At 36.2% G+C, this 16,716-nt stretch overlaps 1 protein-coding gene across 9 annotated transcripts in view; it reads right to left on the bottom strand.

Annotated features, from left to right (window-relative positions):
* The window catches only part of LOC123935839 (zinc finger X-chromosomal protein-like), a 59,682-nt gene that overhangs the window by 26,020 nt on the left and 16,946 nt on the right, over positions 1 to 16,716 (bottom strand). The gene's annotated exons all lie outside the window — the stretch shown is intronic.

Below are 16,716 nucleotides of genomic sequence, written 5' to 3'. Positions count from 1 at the left end.
TCTGAATTTATCAAAAACTTACCAATGTAAAATAAAAGGGAACATACTGATTTCCAGTGATGTATGTGCAGCTCTATCATTTAATGTATGAAAGTGCAGTTAAACAGGTTGACAGTGCTTGGGGATTTTGTTTGTTTAATTACAGTATACATTATATAAAGTGAACAAATCTTAATTGTTCTGTTTAATAATTTACATATATAAATATGTATACAAATAAATGTATATTTAAAATTATATTAGCATTTTTCAGACTGAGATACAGAACACTGCTCATGCCCCAGATGACTCCCTCTTACCTCCTCTCTATCAGCAATCCAACGACTCTTTGAGGTTCACCTTGGCATATTTTGTTTAGGGGGAATTTCAGCAAGATTTTATTGTACTTTTAAATTTAATGTAGTCTGCAATCTTCCTACCAGTAAATTACAAAATGGTATAAATGCAAAATCTGTAACAATTCTTAACTCTTTGGAGATTTCTGTGTAGCTTACAATGACCTATCTTAACTGACCTTCTGACTGCAGAAATAATTCTCACAGTATATTTAGATTCTCCAGGCCACAAGTGAATTGGTACCAGCTACAAAAGGTAAAAAATAAATTTATCTTTGAACAAAGTAAAATGAAAGTGCCATCTATATGATACCTGAAACTATAATCAGGACTTGTGTGCACATGCTGTTTCCCTCTTACTCCTTTTCTCTCTTTCCCTCCTCCCCATTCTCCCTTTTTCTTTCTTTCCCTCTATGTCTCAAACTATAGTAAATAAAAAAAAATTGAGGGTTATATACCAAATTTGCCTTAGGGCAGGCAGGAGAAACAACCAGTTTACAAAAATAAAAAAGTTAAAATACAAGTAAATACAGGGGCGCCTGGATAGCTCAGTGGGTTAAGCATCTGCCTTTGGCTCAGGTCATGAGCTTCCCATTAGGGCTCCCTCCTCAGTGGGAAACTTGCTTCTCCCTCTCTCACTGCCCCCTGCTTGGGTTCCCTCTCTTGCTGTGTCCCTGTCAAATAAATAAATAGAATCTCAAAAAAAAAAAACAAAACAACAACAACAACAACAAAAAAAAACCCCACAAAAAACCAAAAAAACAAATATATGCCAAACCAAGTGAGCAAGTAAGTACACAGAAAGGAACAAAAAGGAAGACATCAGGGGCCATGATTTACTTATGTTAGGAGTATTAGCTAAGCTTCCTAATAGGTTTTCTTAACTCCACTTTCTCATTTTCTAACTCACCTTCAAAAGGGCTATAAAGTTTATAATCTTTATAATTTTTGCTAATGACACACAAAATGTACACCTGTTCAAATTTCAAGTAATGCAGTGTACTGACAATAATTTCCCATTTTCTGTATTCTTCTTGCTTTGTCATTTGGGGCCTTGATCTGGAACAGACACAGCTATTTCTAGGGCTTGTTAAATCCTATAGACAGCAAACGTTTCCCCATAAGTGCACCATCATAATACTAATCAACCAATCAGAGCCACATGCTTAAACATCAACTTCACATACCAAGTCAATATTCCTCCTACCATAAAATAAGATTGGAAATTATTTAAACTATCCAATCTTAAATTTAGCATATCCACCACACCTTACCTAATAAAGGTCCCTGGGCCATGCTTCTCCCCCTCTCCTCCTGACTAATCCTAGTCCTTCCCTTTTGCTCCTTCACTGTAGACATTCCTCACTCTTTCTCCTCTGTTTGTGAGTATAAGCCTCTTTTTAAAAAAATATTTTATTTATTTATTTGAGAAAGACAGCACATGCACAAGTCGGGTAATAGGTAGAGGGCTCCCCACTGAGCAGGGAGGCTGATGTGGGGTTCGAGACAGCTGCTTAACCGACTCAGCCAGGCAAATGCCCCATAAACCTCTTTCTTCAAGACAATCACTTTCATATCTGATACTCTACTGTATCTAAATAAAACAAAATGGGTACATTTTAACACATGTAAAAATGAATTTTCTGTAAGTCAATCAGAAAGACAGTTATCATATGATCTCTCTGATATGAGAAATTTGAGAGGGCAAGGGGTTGGGGGGGGAAGTGAGGGAAAAAATGAAACGATGGGATCGGCAGGGAGACAAACTGCAAGATACTCTTTATCTCAGGAAACAACCTGAAGACTGCTGAGGGGATAGGGGTAAGGGAAAGGGTGGCTGGGTTATGGACATTGGGAGGGTATGTGCTATGGTGAGTGCTCTGACTGGTGTAAGACTATTGATTCACAGACCAGAACACCTGAAGCAAACAATACATTATATGTTAATTTTTTAAAAAGCCTTTTAAATTAAAAAAAAAAAAAAGTGATTTCATTTTGGCTCATACAAAAGAAAAAAAAAAGAATTTTCTAAAGTATAATTTAAATGGTGTCAGGTCTATACTGATAAATGTTTTAACAGCCTCCTGTTCATTCCAAATAAAATTCAAGCTCCTTAGCTGACAGTTCTCTAAAATCTGGTCCTAAGTACTCTTTCCATTATACTCACATTTTCCCTTTAGTCATCTTCCCCTCCTCTCCACCACCTCCCCAAATCTGTTTCTGTCTCTTTCTTCATTCACCCAAACATATACCTAAAATAGATTTGGGTCTCATAAGACCTAAACTCTATACTTGGTTTTGGTATTCTTCTACTTGATTAAGTTTATATAATTTCCAAAGTATGTCATCTCTCAGACCTATCCAATTCATTTCAAGAAATACTACTGTTTGGGGCGCTTGGGTGGCTCAGTGGGTTAAGCCTCTGCCTTCGGCTCAGGTCATGATCTCTGGATCCTGGAATCAAGCCCCACATCGGGCTCTCTGCTCAAAAGGGAGCCTGCTCTCCCTCTTCCTCTGCCCACCTCTTTGCCTACTTGTGATCTCTTTAAAAAAAAAAAAAATAGTACGTTTTATAGTATTTATTCAAAATGCCTCAAATAAGAAGGCTATTAAGATTACCTTAGTAAATATTTTTTAACTACAAAAAAATGGAAAATATTCTTGGTCTAAATAAGTTGTCACTGTTTTCTCTCCCCAAACTCTCTGCCCTTCTACTTCTTTTCCCATATTTAAAAAATACCATTATGAAAGGACAAACTTTAATAATTCTATAAACAAAATTAAGTAAAACAACATGAAATTATACCAGTTAAGGATGGAATAAAAAGGATTTAGTACGTTAAGTATCTTCAAGTTTCCCTAGAATCAACCTCATTAGCTCAATAAAATTCAAACTGGATTGTCATGCTGGAGTGTGATTTTTCTACTGTCCTTGCCCTCAAAAACACCAAGAGATGAGAGTGGAGTCTAAGAGTCCAGTGGAAAAGTTAGAGTAATCTCGTAAGGGAAAAAAAAGAAAATGGAGACTGGATGAAATGGAACGAGTAAGAGGAATAGTTTCACTTCACTCAAATCACCCCTCCTCTAAGGCAGCACAACTCAGTGAGAAGAAAGCCCTGCAAGGCCTGTATCTCCTCCTCAGGGGGAAAATAAAAGCCTGTGAGTGCCTGGATTCCCTAGTTATGCTGGACACCACCAGAGGCCCATTTCTCTTATCCTATCCAGACTACTGAGCTGTGCTTCATGACTCGGGAGCAAAAAGCATGCTATTAAGGGCTCTTGGAAGGAGGATACAAATGGGATGCAATCTGCTAACTGCTTCACAATTCAATCAGGGATCTTACAAGATGCTGGAGACACCCTGCCTGTGGATTCTCCCAACTAGTCCAAGGACACCCCCAAGTCTATATGGCTTGCCTGCATACACCCCCGTCCCATGGCTATCTGTGTGTGTACTGATCTAAGAGCAGGCTTGACTAGTAACACTGGGAGAAACCAAATAAATTTGAGGATTCTGCACCTCCTTTCCTAGGAAAAGCAAACCTGAGACCATCAGTACCCAGCCTCACTTTGCAGGACTGAGAGAAGCACAAAATTAAGATTTCAGGGGAAAAGGGGGGGCAGTAAGAATTATGGAGCAGGCATATCCAATGAAAAGAAATGAAAACAGCCTGAATTCCTAACAGAGCTAAAGTAGGTACTTCTCTACCAAGGCCTCCAAGAAATAAAGACTAGAGACGACATTCTTCAAATGTGAAGACAATATAAGACTTCAAGGAATATGAAAAATCAAGGATACAGAACCCCATCAAGGGAACATAATAATTTTCTATTAATCAACTCCAAAGTCATGAATATCTGCAATTTATCATAAAGTAATTAAAACAGTTATTTTAAGAAAATTCAGTAAGCTACAAGAAAACACAAAGTAGGGGCGCCTGGGTGGCTCAGTGCGTTAAAGCCTCTGCCTTTGGCTCAGGTCATGATCTCAGGGTCCTGGGATCCGCCTGCATAGGGTTCTCTGCCCAGCTGGAGCCTGCTTCTCCCTACCCCCATTCCCTGCCTGCCTCTCTGTCTATTTGTGATCTGTATGTCAAATAAATAAATAAAATCTTAAAAAAAAAAAAAAGAAAAGAAAACACAAGGTCAACAAAATCAGAAAAATAATACATGGGAGCACCTGAGTGGCTCAGTTGGTTGAGCAACTGCCTTTAGCTCAGGTCATGATCCTGAAGTCCTGGGATTGAATCCCCCAGTGGGCTCCCTGCTCAGCAGGGGGTCTGCTTCTTCTCTGACCTCCCCCTCTCCTTCTCCCTCTCTCTCAAATAAATAAATAAAATATTAAAAAGAAAAATAATACATGAACAAAATGAGAAGCTTAAAAGAAAGGGATCAAAAAAAAGAACTACATATACTGAAGCTGAAGTATACAGCTGACCCTTGAACAATAGGGTTTAAACTACAAAGGTCCACTAATACGCAAATCTTTTCACAGTACTATAAATGTATTTTCTCTTATGAATTTTTTAACAACATCTTTCTTCTGTAGTTTACTTTACTATAAAAATCCAGTATGTAACACATATAACCTACAAAATATGTTAATTGACTATATTATTGGTAAGGTTTCTGGTCAACAGTAGGCTATTAGCAGCTGACTTTTTTGAGGAGTCAGAAGTTATACACAGATTCTGACAGTACCCACAACCTCCCTGTTGTTCCAGGGTTAACTGTACAATGAATGAAACGAAAAATAACATAGGAAGTATTAAGAACAAATTGGATCAAAGGGCGCCTGGATGGCTCAGTCAGTTAAGTTCCTGACTCTTGATCTCAGCTCAGGTCTTGATTACAGGATTGTGGGTTCAAGCCCTGTGTTGGGCCCCACACTGGATGTGGAGCCTACATAAAAACAAAAAGAACAAACTAGATTAAGTATAAGAAGTACCTGGAACAGAAGACCACTCTTTGCTATTATCCACTCAGAAAAAAATTTAAAAAAAAAGTGAAGATAGCCTACATAAATACTAGATACCTTTGAGGGAAATAACCTATACATTACTGGAGCTCCAGAAAAGACAGAGAAAGAAAAGGGAGGGAGAAGCTGATTTAAACTGGTTTAGTATCTTAAACTGTGGAGCTATGGATACCCAAGTTTAAGAAGGTCATAAAAACCCACATTAGGGCGCCTGGGTGGCTCAGTGGGTTAAAGTCTCTGCCTTCAGCTCAGGTCATGATCCCAGGGTCCTGGGATCGAGACCCACAGCGGGCAGTCTGCTTCCTCCTCTCTGCCTGCTTCTCTGCCTACTTGTGATCTCTGTCTGCCAAATAAATAAATAAAATCTTTAAAAAAAAATTAATTTCAACCCCAATCTTCTGCAAGACATAATACAACTGTCTAAAATTAAAAAGAAAGGATTGTAAAAGCAGCAACAGAAAAAAAAAATTCACTCACATGAGGGAACCTCAAATACGCCTTAAGTGGACTTTTTTTTTCTTTAAATCAGCAGAAATACTACAAGTTAGAGAGGTCACAATACTACATTCATAGTGCTGAAAGAAAAATTACCAACCAAGAATACATAACTAGCCAAATTGTCCTTTAGAAATGAAAGAAAGATAAAGGCTTGCCATAATAAATAAAAACTTAGGGAGTTCAATGCCCTCTAGATTTGTCTCACAAGAAATGCTAAAAGGAATTCTTTAGGCCAAAATGAAAGTAATTAATAGGTTATTAGTAATAGGCAATTAATAGTATAAAAGCATGAATATACAATGTACTCCAGGTAAAATGCTCAAAATCTGAAAAATCAAATGTTAAAATATTAACTCTAATAGAAGTTAAAGGACAAAGTAGTAAAAATAACTACAGCTACAATCTGTTACTCAAAACACAATTTGAAAAAGGTAAAAGTGACAACAGGAACATAAAATTTGAGAAGGGGGTAAAAGGATAGTTTCCATAAGCCATCAGTATAAGTTTTTATCAGTTTATTGATACTATACCAACTGAGCTTTGAGGTGCCCCTTTAGCAGTTTAAAATAGATTATCAGATCTTAAAAATGATGTCAAGTCTCAGGGTAACGTAAAGCAAAAACCTACAGTAGATATAAAAGATTAACAGAATGAAAACTTACCAATATTGAAAAGAATCAGCTGCCAAAGGAAAGCCACAAGATAGGAAAAAGATACAAGGAACTACAAAATATCCAGAACACAAAGCCTACAAGAATAGATGATGTATACAAGAATGTATACAGTCCCAGACACACATATATATATACACTTTCCTAAGACTAAAGCCTGAAGTCTAAAAGGACCAAGTATGAATAAAGAGACTGATCCAGCAAAACATGGACCAATAATGATTAAGGAAACAGATCCAGTAAATAAAACCTCCCGACACAGAAAAGTCCAGGACCAGATGGTTTGGGTACACAAATTCTACTGAGCATTTATTTTTTATTTATTTATTTATTTTTAAGATTTTATTTATTTGACAGAGAGAGAGAGAGATCACAAGTAGGCAGAGAGGCAGGCAGAGAGATAGGGGGAAGCAGGCTCCCTGCTGAGCAGAGAGCCCGATGCAGGGCTTGATCCCAGGACCCTGAGATCATGACCTGAGCCGAAGGCAGAGGCCTAACCCACTGAGCCACCCAGGCGCCCCTCTACTGAGCATTTAAAGAAAAATTAACATCAGTCCTCAAACTCTTCCAAAAAGCTTAAGAGGACATTCCCAAACTCATTTTGTAAGGCCACTGTTACCCTCATGTTAAGCTAAATAAGGACAAAACAAGAAAGGGGAAACTACAGACCTTTCTTTATCCCTGATGTATATTCAAATGAGAAATTTCTCAATAAAATTCTAGCAAACTGAATTCAACAGCACATTAAAAGGATTATAAACCATAAAAGTGTTATCTAATCCTTGGGATCCAAGGATGGCTCAACATTAAAAGGTCAATAAATATGATACACCACACCACATTAAAAATTAGAGGATAAAAATCATACACACCAAGTCCACAACTAGTATTTTCAGTGGTGGAATACTAAAAAGACTCTTCTCAATGATCAGGCACAAAATGCCAACAATTAACACTCCCATTCAACATAGTACTAGAATTCCTAGCTAAACCAATTAGGTAAGATGAAAAAAACAAAAAGCATCAGAATTGTAATAAAAGGGGCATTTGGATGGCTGAGCAGTGAATCATCTGCCTTTGGCTCAAGTCATGATCCCAGGGTCCTGGAATGAAGCCCGACATCTGGCTCCCTGCTCAGCAAGGTGTTTCTTTTCCCTCTGCCCCCCCCCCCCATTCTCATGCACTCCTTCAAATAAGTAATTTAAAAAAAGAGAAAGAGAATTGGAATTTTAAAAAAGTAAAACTATTTCTATTGCAGATGATACAATTTTATGTATAAGATATTATAAAAACTAAAAAAACCCTGTTAGATCTAATCAGCACATTCAGTAAACTGCAGGATACAAAATCAAAGTACAAAAATCAGTTAGGTTTTTATTCACTAATAATGTACTATCTGAAAAATGAATAGCGAAAACAAATAACAGAATAAAAAAATACTCAGGAAAAAATTCAGCCAATGAAGTGAAGATCAATCAGTAGACTGCAAAGTACAAGTTTGATAAAAGAAATTGAAGACAAAATAAGTGAAAGATATGGGATGCCTAGGTGGCTCAGCTGGTTAAGCATTTGACCTCAGCTCATGTCATGATCTCAGAGTCTGGGATCAGGGATTAAGCCCCAAGTCCAGGCCCAAGTCAGGCTTCATGCTGGGCACAAAGTGTGACTTTCCCTCTCCCAGTGGCCCTCCCCCTGGCTCACGTTCTCTCTCAAATGACTAAATAAAATCTTTATTTTAAAAAAAAGCAAAGAATTAGCATTTTTATAAGTAAAAGAAGAAGCAACAATATGTGTTTTATAGGAAGAATTACATTGCAAAATGTCTATAGGCCCAAAGCCACCTTCAGGTTCAATGAAATTCATATTAGAATTCCAATGGTAATTGTCACAGTAACAGAAAAAACAATACTGAAATTCTGTGGAATCACTAAAGAATCAAGATCCCAGAAAGCAACTCACACAGTCAAGTAACAATGTAGAAGGGAGCCAGCAATACTCCATAGGGTACGGACAGCCTCTTCAACAAATACTGTTGAAAAAACTAGATGATCACATGTGAGGAGTGAAACAGGACTCCTATCTTATACCATTCCCCCAAATTTAACTTGAAATGGATTAAAGACTTAAACAGAAGCCCTGAAATCCTAAAACTTCTAGAGCAAAAAAGGACACTGACATTGGTCTTGGAAATGATATTATTAAAAAAAAAAAAAAGGCACAAACAAAAAAAGCAAAAATAAACAAATGGGATATATGAAACTAAAAAGCTTCTGCACCAGTCTTTTAACATGAAATATAAACATAAACAGCAACCTACGGAACTGAAGAAAATACCTGCAAATAAAAATCTGATAAGGAGCTAATATCCAAATAAACACACACACACACACACACACACACACACACACACTCCTTTATATAAAGAACTCATACTATTCAAAAGTAAAAAAAATACCCACATAAAACAATCTAACTGAAAAACAAAGAAACTGACATTTTGTCAAAGACATACAAGTGGTACATGAAAATATGTACAACATCACTAGTGAAATAAATGGAAATAAAACCACAGAAATGGAAATAAAAACCACAATAAGATAATCCTGCCATATCTGTTAGAATGGCTATTATGAAAAAGAACAGAGATGACTGGTGTTGACAGGGATATGGAGGAAAGGAAACACTTTCTTGTGTACTTGTAAATTTCTTGTATACTTGTAAACTGGTATAACCACTACAGTAAACAGTATAGGGATCCCTCAAAAATTAAAATTACCATATGATCCAACAATCCCAGTGTGGGTTTATATATCCAAAGAAATGAGATCATTACATCAAAGAGATATCTGCTGTCCTTTTTACATTAAAGCCTTAGATACAATAGCCCAGATACCTAAGTGTCCATCAATGGATGAACAGGCAAAATGTACGGTATATATATTCAACAGTATGTCATTCAGTTATGAAAAGGAAAGAAATCCTGCCAATTGTGACATAGATGGACTCTGAGGAAGGTAAATATTAATGTTTTCTCATCACAAATTTAAAAATCACATATTTAAGTGATGAACACAGAAGTGTTAACTAAGCTTACTAAGGTAATAATTTCACAACATAAACACATCATCAAGTTATCTCACCATACACCTTAAACTGACTTAATTTTATGTCAATCATCTTTCAATAAACCCAGAAGGCAGAGGGAGGGTTAAACCTGAAGAATAACATTTTTATCACTCATCCTCCTTGGCATTTCTACTAGTTTGGGAGCTAATTTCCTCAATTTTGAATTCTCTCCCTCCTCAGTTTTTTTTAAGTGACACTAGTTTTCTTTCCACCTTCTCACCTGTTGGCTACTCTGTCTTCCCCCATCGCTTACAGCAGCTTAGGTTGTGCAACCAGCTCTGTTTTCTTCTGCTTGGTCTTTATTCCCACAGTTTCAACTATTAGTGGCAGAGATGATTCCTCAAACTTACATACTCAAGCAGGGCCTAATACCAGACCGTCAGCTGAATCTTCTCATTTGGATAAAACCCAGCTTCCTCTCGACCACAGCAAGATGGCTTCTTCTTTCTTCCCTATCATTTGGGATGTCTAACCTTGTCCATTCCTTTTCCCACAACTTCTCGATTCTATGTCCCTTTCTTGTATTTGTATGATTGCTATTTAATCACAGATCCTTATTTCCTGATCCCTGGGTTGAAAATACCCTCTCAAATGGCTTTGCTTGTTTCTGTCATTCCCACCAAAAAAAAAAAAAAAAAAAAAAGCTAGAAATCTTATTACAAGAAAGGGTGAAGCGTGAAGGCCAAACACTGAAACATCCTGTAATCTGGACGAAGACTAACCCTCCAAAAGCACTATTTCCATCATGACATACCCCGCTCAGAAAACTTCATCAGTTCTCCAAAACTCAGAATGTTCTACAATATTAACACAAACTAAGAGACATAGATGCTGTCATTCAATTTTGCAGCATAACTTGACAGGATTTCATTCTTTAAATTAGCTTTTCGTGCTTCCTTACCACTTCTACTTTGATGTTCGACATCCTGGATTCTCTGGGAAGTGAGGTCTGATAAGGCGCTTTGCCTAGTCAACTATGATCAACAGAGTAAATTAATGCACAAATATTTACATAAAGATGATACTAATGCCAGTGACTTAAGGGTACAGTAGCAGTGACTGGTTCATATAGCCAGCCATATATGCCACACAAAGCTGAATTAAAATCATAAAAAGGAAGAAATTAGAGTTCACACAGTGAAAACTACCATTAACTAATGGGTTGCACGCTAGAGTTCTATTCTACAAAGGCAACCTAATTTAAACCCTTCCAACTATAAGAGTTAACAAAAATTTTGTATCATATGATTTTACTAATATATAGTTTACACTGAGAAGGGCTGCCTACTTGAACTATTTTTACTAACTTGACCATTTCATTGTTCAACAATGCACTTGACTGGTAATTTTCCCCTGAACCCTCAAACCCTCCCCTCCGCTTGTGCTCTCACTCTCTCTTATGCTCTCTCTCAAATCTTTAAAATAAAGAAAAACAGAAAAAGCCTCATATTTTTATACTTCAAAAATTATACCTTACTTTAGTAACCTTTCTTGAGTTAGAACTGCCACTTCCCTCCAATAATCAAGAATAAAAACATCTTCTTAAAGGAACATACAAGTGGTACACATATGTTCTACAATGGTATACTCCAAAGAGGTCCCACAATTGGAGAAGTAAATGTGCAAGAATTTGGTCTGATGACTTAAGTGAAATTACCAACGTCTTTACAGAAATAAAACCTAGTTAGTAGCTGACTCTGATGACAAGCAGAACAAATAAAAAACCAAGAGTCTAAAACTTAGATGACCAAACCCAAATATTTAGTATGATTATCAAACACCTGAAAATATTTTACCTTAAACCTAATATTTACTGCACATTCAATGTAGGACTGCCTTCCTCTAGTTGCAAAGATCATGATCTTGAAAATTCTGACAGACTATAAATATTAAGATTAAGAGCTTCCTGAGAAGAATTCACAGTTGAAAATTACAGACTGAAGGAAAATTAAGAGAGTAAATCCAGGAAATACACAAAAACAAACAAAACACACCATGCAAAGTCAAGAGTTTAGCAAGATTTCTTCTATGTCATGGATAAAAAGGTATGGCATGTTTATACATACAATGCAATATTCACCCAGTCATCAAAAAGTTGAAATCTTACCACTTACAAAGACGTGGACAGAACTAGACGGTATTATGCTGAGTGAACAAGTCAATCAGAGAAAGACAATTACATGATTTCACTCACATGGAATTTAAGAAACAGAACAGACAATCATAGCAGAAGGAGAGAAAAATAAAAGATAATGAAATCAGAGAGGGGGAAAAACCCTAACAGACTATTAAGAATAGGAGACAAACTAAGGGTAGCTGAGTGATGGACTGAGGTAACTGATGGGCATTAAGAACTGCATGTGGGGGCACCTGGGTGGCTCAGTGTGTTAAAGCCTCCGCCTTCGGCTCAGGTCATGATCTCTGGGTCCTGGGATCGAGCCCCACATCAGGCTCTCTGCTCAGCCGGGAGCCTGCTTCCTCCTCTCTCTCTGCCTGCCTCTCTGACTACTTGTGATCTCTCTCTCTCTGTCAAAAAATAAATAAAATATTTAAAAAAAAAAAAAAAAAAAAGAACTGCATGTGATGAGATGAGTATTGCATATTATACGCAACTGGTAAAGTACTGAGAACTAATCTGAAACTAATGACACACTGTATGTTAACTAAATTTAAATGTTAATAAAAAGATTTCTTCTATGTTAATTATGTTAATGACTAAACTTATTTATAATTTATAGCTCATGATTCCTAGACATTTTTATGTTCTTTCTTCTGGGAAAGTTTCAATGTGAATTTTTTAACACATTGCTTTTTACAAACCATATGCTTTGGTGACAAGTCATTTTTCTGATGGTCTCCCAAATGAATGCCTTTTAACATAACTTTAATCTAGGTTTCCCTCCTTGCTCAGAACACAAAAAAACTATACAAGGTTAGCAAAGTCACCTAATTTGCTGGAATTTACAGAGAAGTAAAATTGCCCATAACAGAATTTTCCACTGGAGAAAGTATAAATGGTAAAAAGCTGAGCCAAGTAACAGCAAGCATTTTTTTTTTTTTAAAGATTTTATTTATTTATTTGTCAGAGAGAGAGAGACAGAGAAAGATCACAAATAGGCAGAGAGGCAGGCAGAGGCAGAGGGAGAAGCAGGCTCCCTGCCGAGCAAGGAGCCCGATATGGGACTCGATCCCAGGATGCTAGGATCATGACCTGAGCCGAAGGCAGCTGCTTAACCAACTGAGCCACCCAGGTGTCCCAGCATTTTTTTTTTTTTTTTTTTTTAGTGACAGTAATAATTCTCCTTAGCAAAGCTTCGGAAGCAGCTAAATATATTGTTCTTGTTAAATCCAAACTTCCATTTTTTTCTGGCATGGGGTACAAAGAGACACAAAAAACTAACAGATAGTAAACTAAAGGGGGAATTAAACTGGAAAGCACAAACATGAATTTTAAAGTAAAAAAGAAAAACAATCATAAAATTTTTAAATTGCTTATAAGATATTATTATATGCTAATATGAGAAAATGAATTTAAAATCTATTGGGAAATGCAAGTTACTAGTATTAACCTGAGGAAGGACAGAAAATTAAGCACTCATTTAAAAAAAAAGGAAAAAAATTTAAGTTGCTATTGTTAGTATTTCACTTTTTTTTTTTTTTAAAGATTTTATTTATTTATTTGACAGACAGAGATCACAAGTAGGCAGAGAGGCAGGCAGAGAGAGGGAAAGCAGGCTCCCTGCTGAGCAGAGAGCCCGATGCGGGGCTCCATCCCAGGACCCTGAGATCATGACCTGAGCCGAAGGTAGAGGCTTTAACCCACTGAGCCACCCAGGCGCCCCACAGGGGAATTTTTTGGCACAAGTTCCAAAAACACGTAATTCTAAAATTATAGGATGTATTCTACAGCATGAGAAAAAGTCTTCCACAATACCCTTTGCAAAACTAGTAAATCACCAAAATCAAAACCTAACAAAATAATCCAAACCAATCTCAAACTCTATTACTAATGACACAGGTCCAGTATTTGCAAATGTGATTCATCACATTAAAGAGTAACCCATATATATATATATATATATATATCCCCCCCTTAACAAAGTAAGGTTATTCAAGAAATGGAGCCAAAGAGACTACATTAACAACTGAAAAAGAAAAGCTCTGATATTCTGAATAAATACTGAAAGGTTAAAATTCAACTATTTTTTAAATTAAAAAAAGCCAAAATATGCATTCCAATGGACTAAAAGATAGCCGTAAAAATGTATGTATCTGTGCAAATACGCAGAATTTACAGAGGTGTTTCTACAATACAGATCAGTCCACATCAATGAAGAATGTTAGTATTCAGAAGCAGAACATCATGTGTTAAACTTAAGGAGAAAATACTTCGTTCTCACAATGCAGTCAGAATAAAACACAGAAGCCCTTAACACTACTGCATTTTAAGACTGGAAACTGCTAACCAATGGAATAGGTAAGATAAATGCATGATTATAGACAAACTTCTAATTTAGGTATGATGTAGCCAGGAATTCAAGAAGCATCAACTGAAGAACTATCACAGGTTCATAAAAGCATGTGTGTAAGTGAGTACACGGATACAAAATTATATTACAGCCACAAGCACAAAATATGTATTATTATGACAATTCATTTAAAGTTCACAAACTAGTAATGATGATGAAAGTCAAAACAGTGGTTCCCTCTTGGAAAAGAGAAATAACTGACTGGGAAGGGGACATGTGAGGCTTCTGTGTTACTTGTAACATCTGTTTAGAAATAAGGCTAATAGGATAGGGGTTCCTGGTTGGCTCAGCTGGTAAAGCATGCAAATCTTGATCACAGGGTTATGAATTCAAGTCCCAAGCTGGATGCAGAGATAACTTAAAAAAAAAAAAAAAAAAAAGTCAGGATAATGGTTAGTCACATGAGTGTATTACTGAATGTAAATACCAAAGAAATCCCTTAACATGCCAACCAAATGAAGTCCTGTCAAGTTAAGTAAGTCTGCATTTTATTTAACTACCTCTTTATCTTACCAGATTAAGATTAATGTTTCTTGGAAGGGTTACTTCTCTCTAGTAAACAGAAATCATTAAGAGACATTAATATCCCATTAGATTTTTGAAAAATAAAATAACTTCTATAATTTGCTCTTTCTTTAGGTAGAGGTAGTTTGTTATAGATAAGGTATTATTTAGCTAAGTTCAATGAAAGACAGAAATATTACTTACATTTTTCTCAATATTGTATTACACAATGCTATAATAAACTCAGTATATTCAGTGTTTTCTTATTATTGCTTACATGTTGGCAGATATTTCCACAAGAAAATATGAGTAATGTAATGTGAATCAGAGTATTTTGGACATGTAAAAACTTGCTATTGTTAATAGCTGCTCTCTACAAAAGGCTGTTAATTTATATGCTTTATACACTTTTACCCATAAAAGTACCTATTTCCCTAACACCTAATAAGCACTGGACATTATTACTACTTTAAAATTTTCCAATCCTACTGAAAAAACAAAAGAGCATTTCTATCCCTCTTCTGTTTCTATTAATAGTTTGCTTAGTTGTTTTATTTATCTATTGAGTTTTAGCTCACATTTTATTTTTTTAAGATTTTATTTACTTATTTGACAGAGATTACAAGCAGGAAAAGAGGCAGGCAGAGGGTGCTGGGGAAGCAGGCTCCCTACTAAGCAGAGAGCCTGGTGCAGCGCTCGATCCCAGGACCCTGAAATCATGACCTGAAGGCAGAGGCTTAACCTATTCAGCCACCTAGGCACCCCCTTCCTAGTATGTTCTGAAGCCTATTTTAAGTTATTTGAACTTTCATGATCTGAGTTTCAGCAGTTTTAATGGCTACAAAAGAAAGCAGAAGTCTTAAAGTGATGTAGTTAGTGCGTCAGTGGTTTCTAAAATGGTATGTGTGGATATCATGGGGATGTAGAAAGACAAAAAGCAGACCTGTTGTTTACGTATTTTTTGTTCTTTTTAAAGATTTATTCTTAAGTAATCTCTACAGCCAACATAGGGCTCAAACTCATAACCCTGATGTCAAGAGTCTCATGTTCCACTGACTGAGCCAGTCATGTACCCCAAAGCTGTTTATATATAATTTTTTAAATCTCATCTGTTAAAATGTCTTTATTGCACATATTTTAAAAAACTAATGGCTTAGCAACACAAGTGAACAAGAAAAGGTGCCTAAAGTTCACTCAAGCTAATGATTACTAACATTTCTCCCTGATAAACTATACACTCTGTTCCATTCAAAAAATGTCTTTGTTAGATCAGTCTTACTGATTAATTCCTTAAGCATAATAACAATATAAAATAAATATCAGGCAATTACATTTTAAGGCAAAAATGTAAATGCACAAATGATGGAAAAAGTTGGCAAAAGCCCCACTTTGGGGGTAGTTCCTTTAAAAAAAAAAAAGTTACGGTTAAAGAGGTTAAAAAAGGTGTGAACCCATAAACCCAACAACATAGCTTAACAAGTAAATCTGTATGTTTGAAAACAGAGGGCAAAAAAACCCCTTCTGGATAATGCAAGGGTAATATGAAAAATTATTATGGAAATCATACATTTAAAATTGAGCAATAACAAAATCCCATCTCACATAAAAAATGAGAGTATTCAGCTACAATTTAGAGGAAATTTTACTTTTAAATGAAGCTCCTGTAAAAATAAATAACAAATACTAAAGAGCTAAGCCTAAAGTACACACATATACAACATTTAAAAGGAATCGCAGAATAAACTCAAATAATCCAAAAAGAAAAAAAGACAATACATGCAGCAAGTTTCAATAAACACATTATTTGAAAAGTCCAGTCAAATAAAGGGATTAGTGGCAACACTTTTTTTAATTAAAAGATACCCTAATTGGGGCGCCTGGGTGGCTCAGTAGGTTGGGCCTCTGCCTTCGGCTCAGGTCATGATCCCAGCGTCCTGGGATCGAGTCCCGCATCAGGCTCTCTGCTCAGCGGGGAGCCTGCTTCCCTTCTCGCTCTGCTCTGCTTCTCTGTCTATTTGTGATCTCTCTGTCAAATAAATAAATAAAATCTTAAAAAAAAAAAGATACCCTAATTA

The sequence above is a fragment of the Meles meles genome, chromosome Y (assembly GCF_922984935.1).
Source record: "Meles meles chromosome Y, mMelMel3.1 paternal haplotype, whole genome shotgun sequence".
Taxonomy (NCBI): domain Eukaryota; kingdom Metazoa; phylum Chordata; class Mammalia; order Carnivora; family Mustelidae; genus Meles; species Meles meles.
This window is presented reverse-complemented; position numbering and strand designations above follow the sequence as displayed.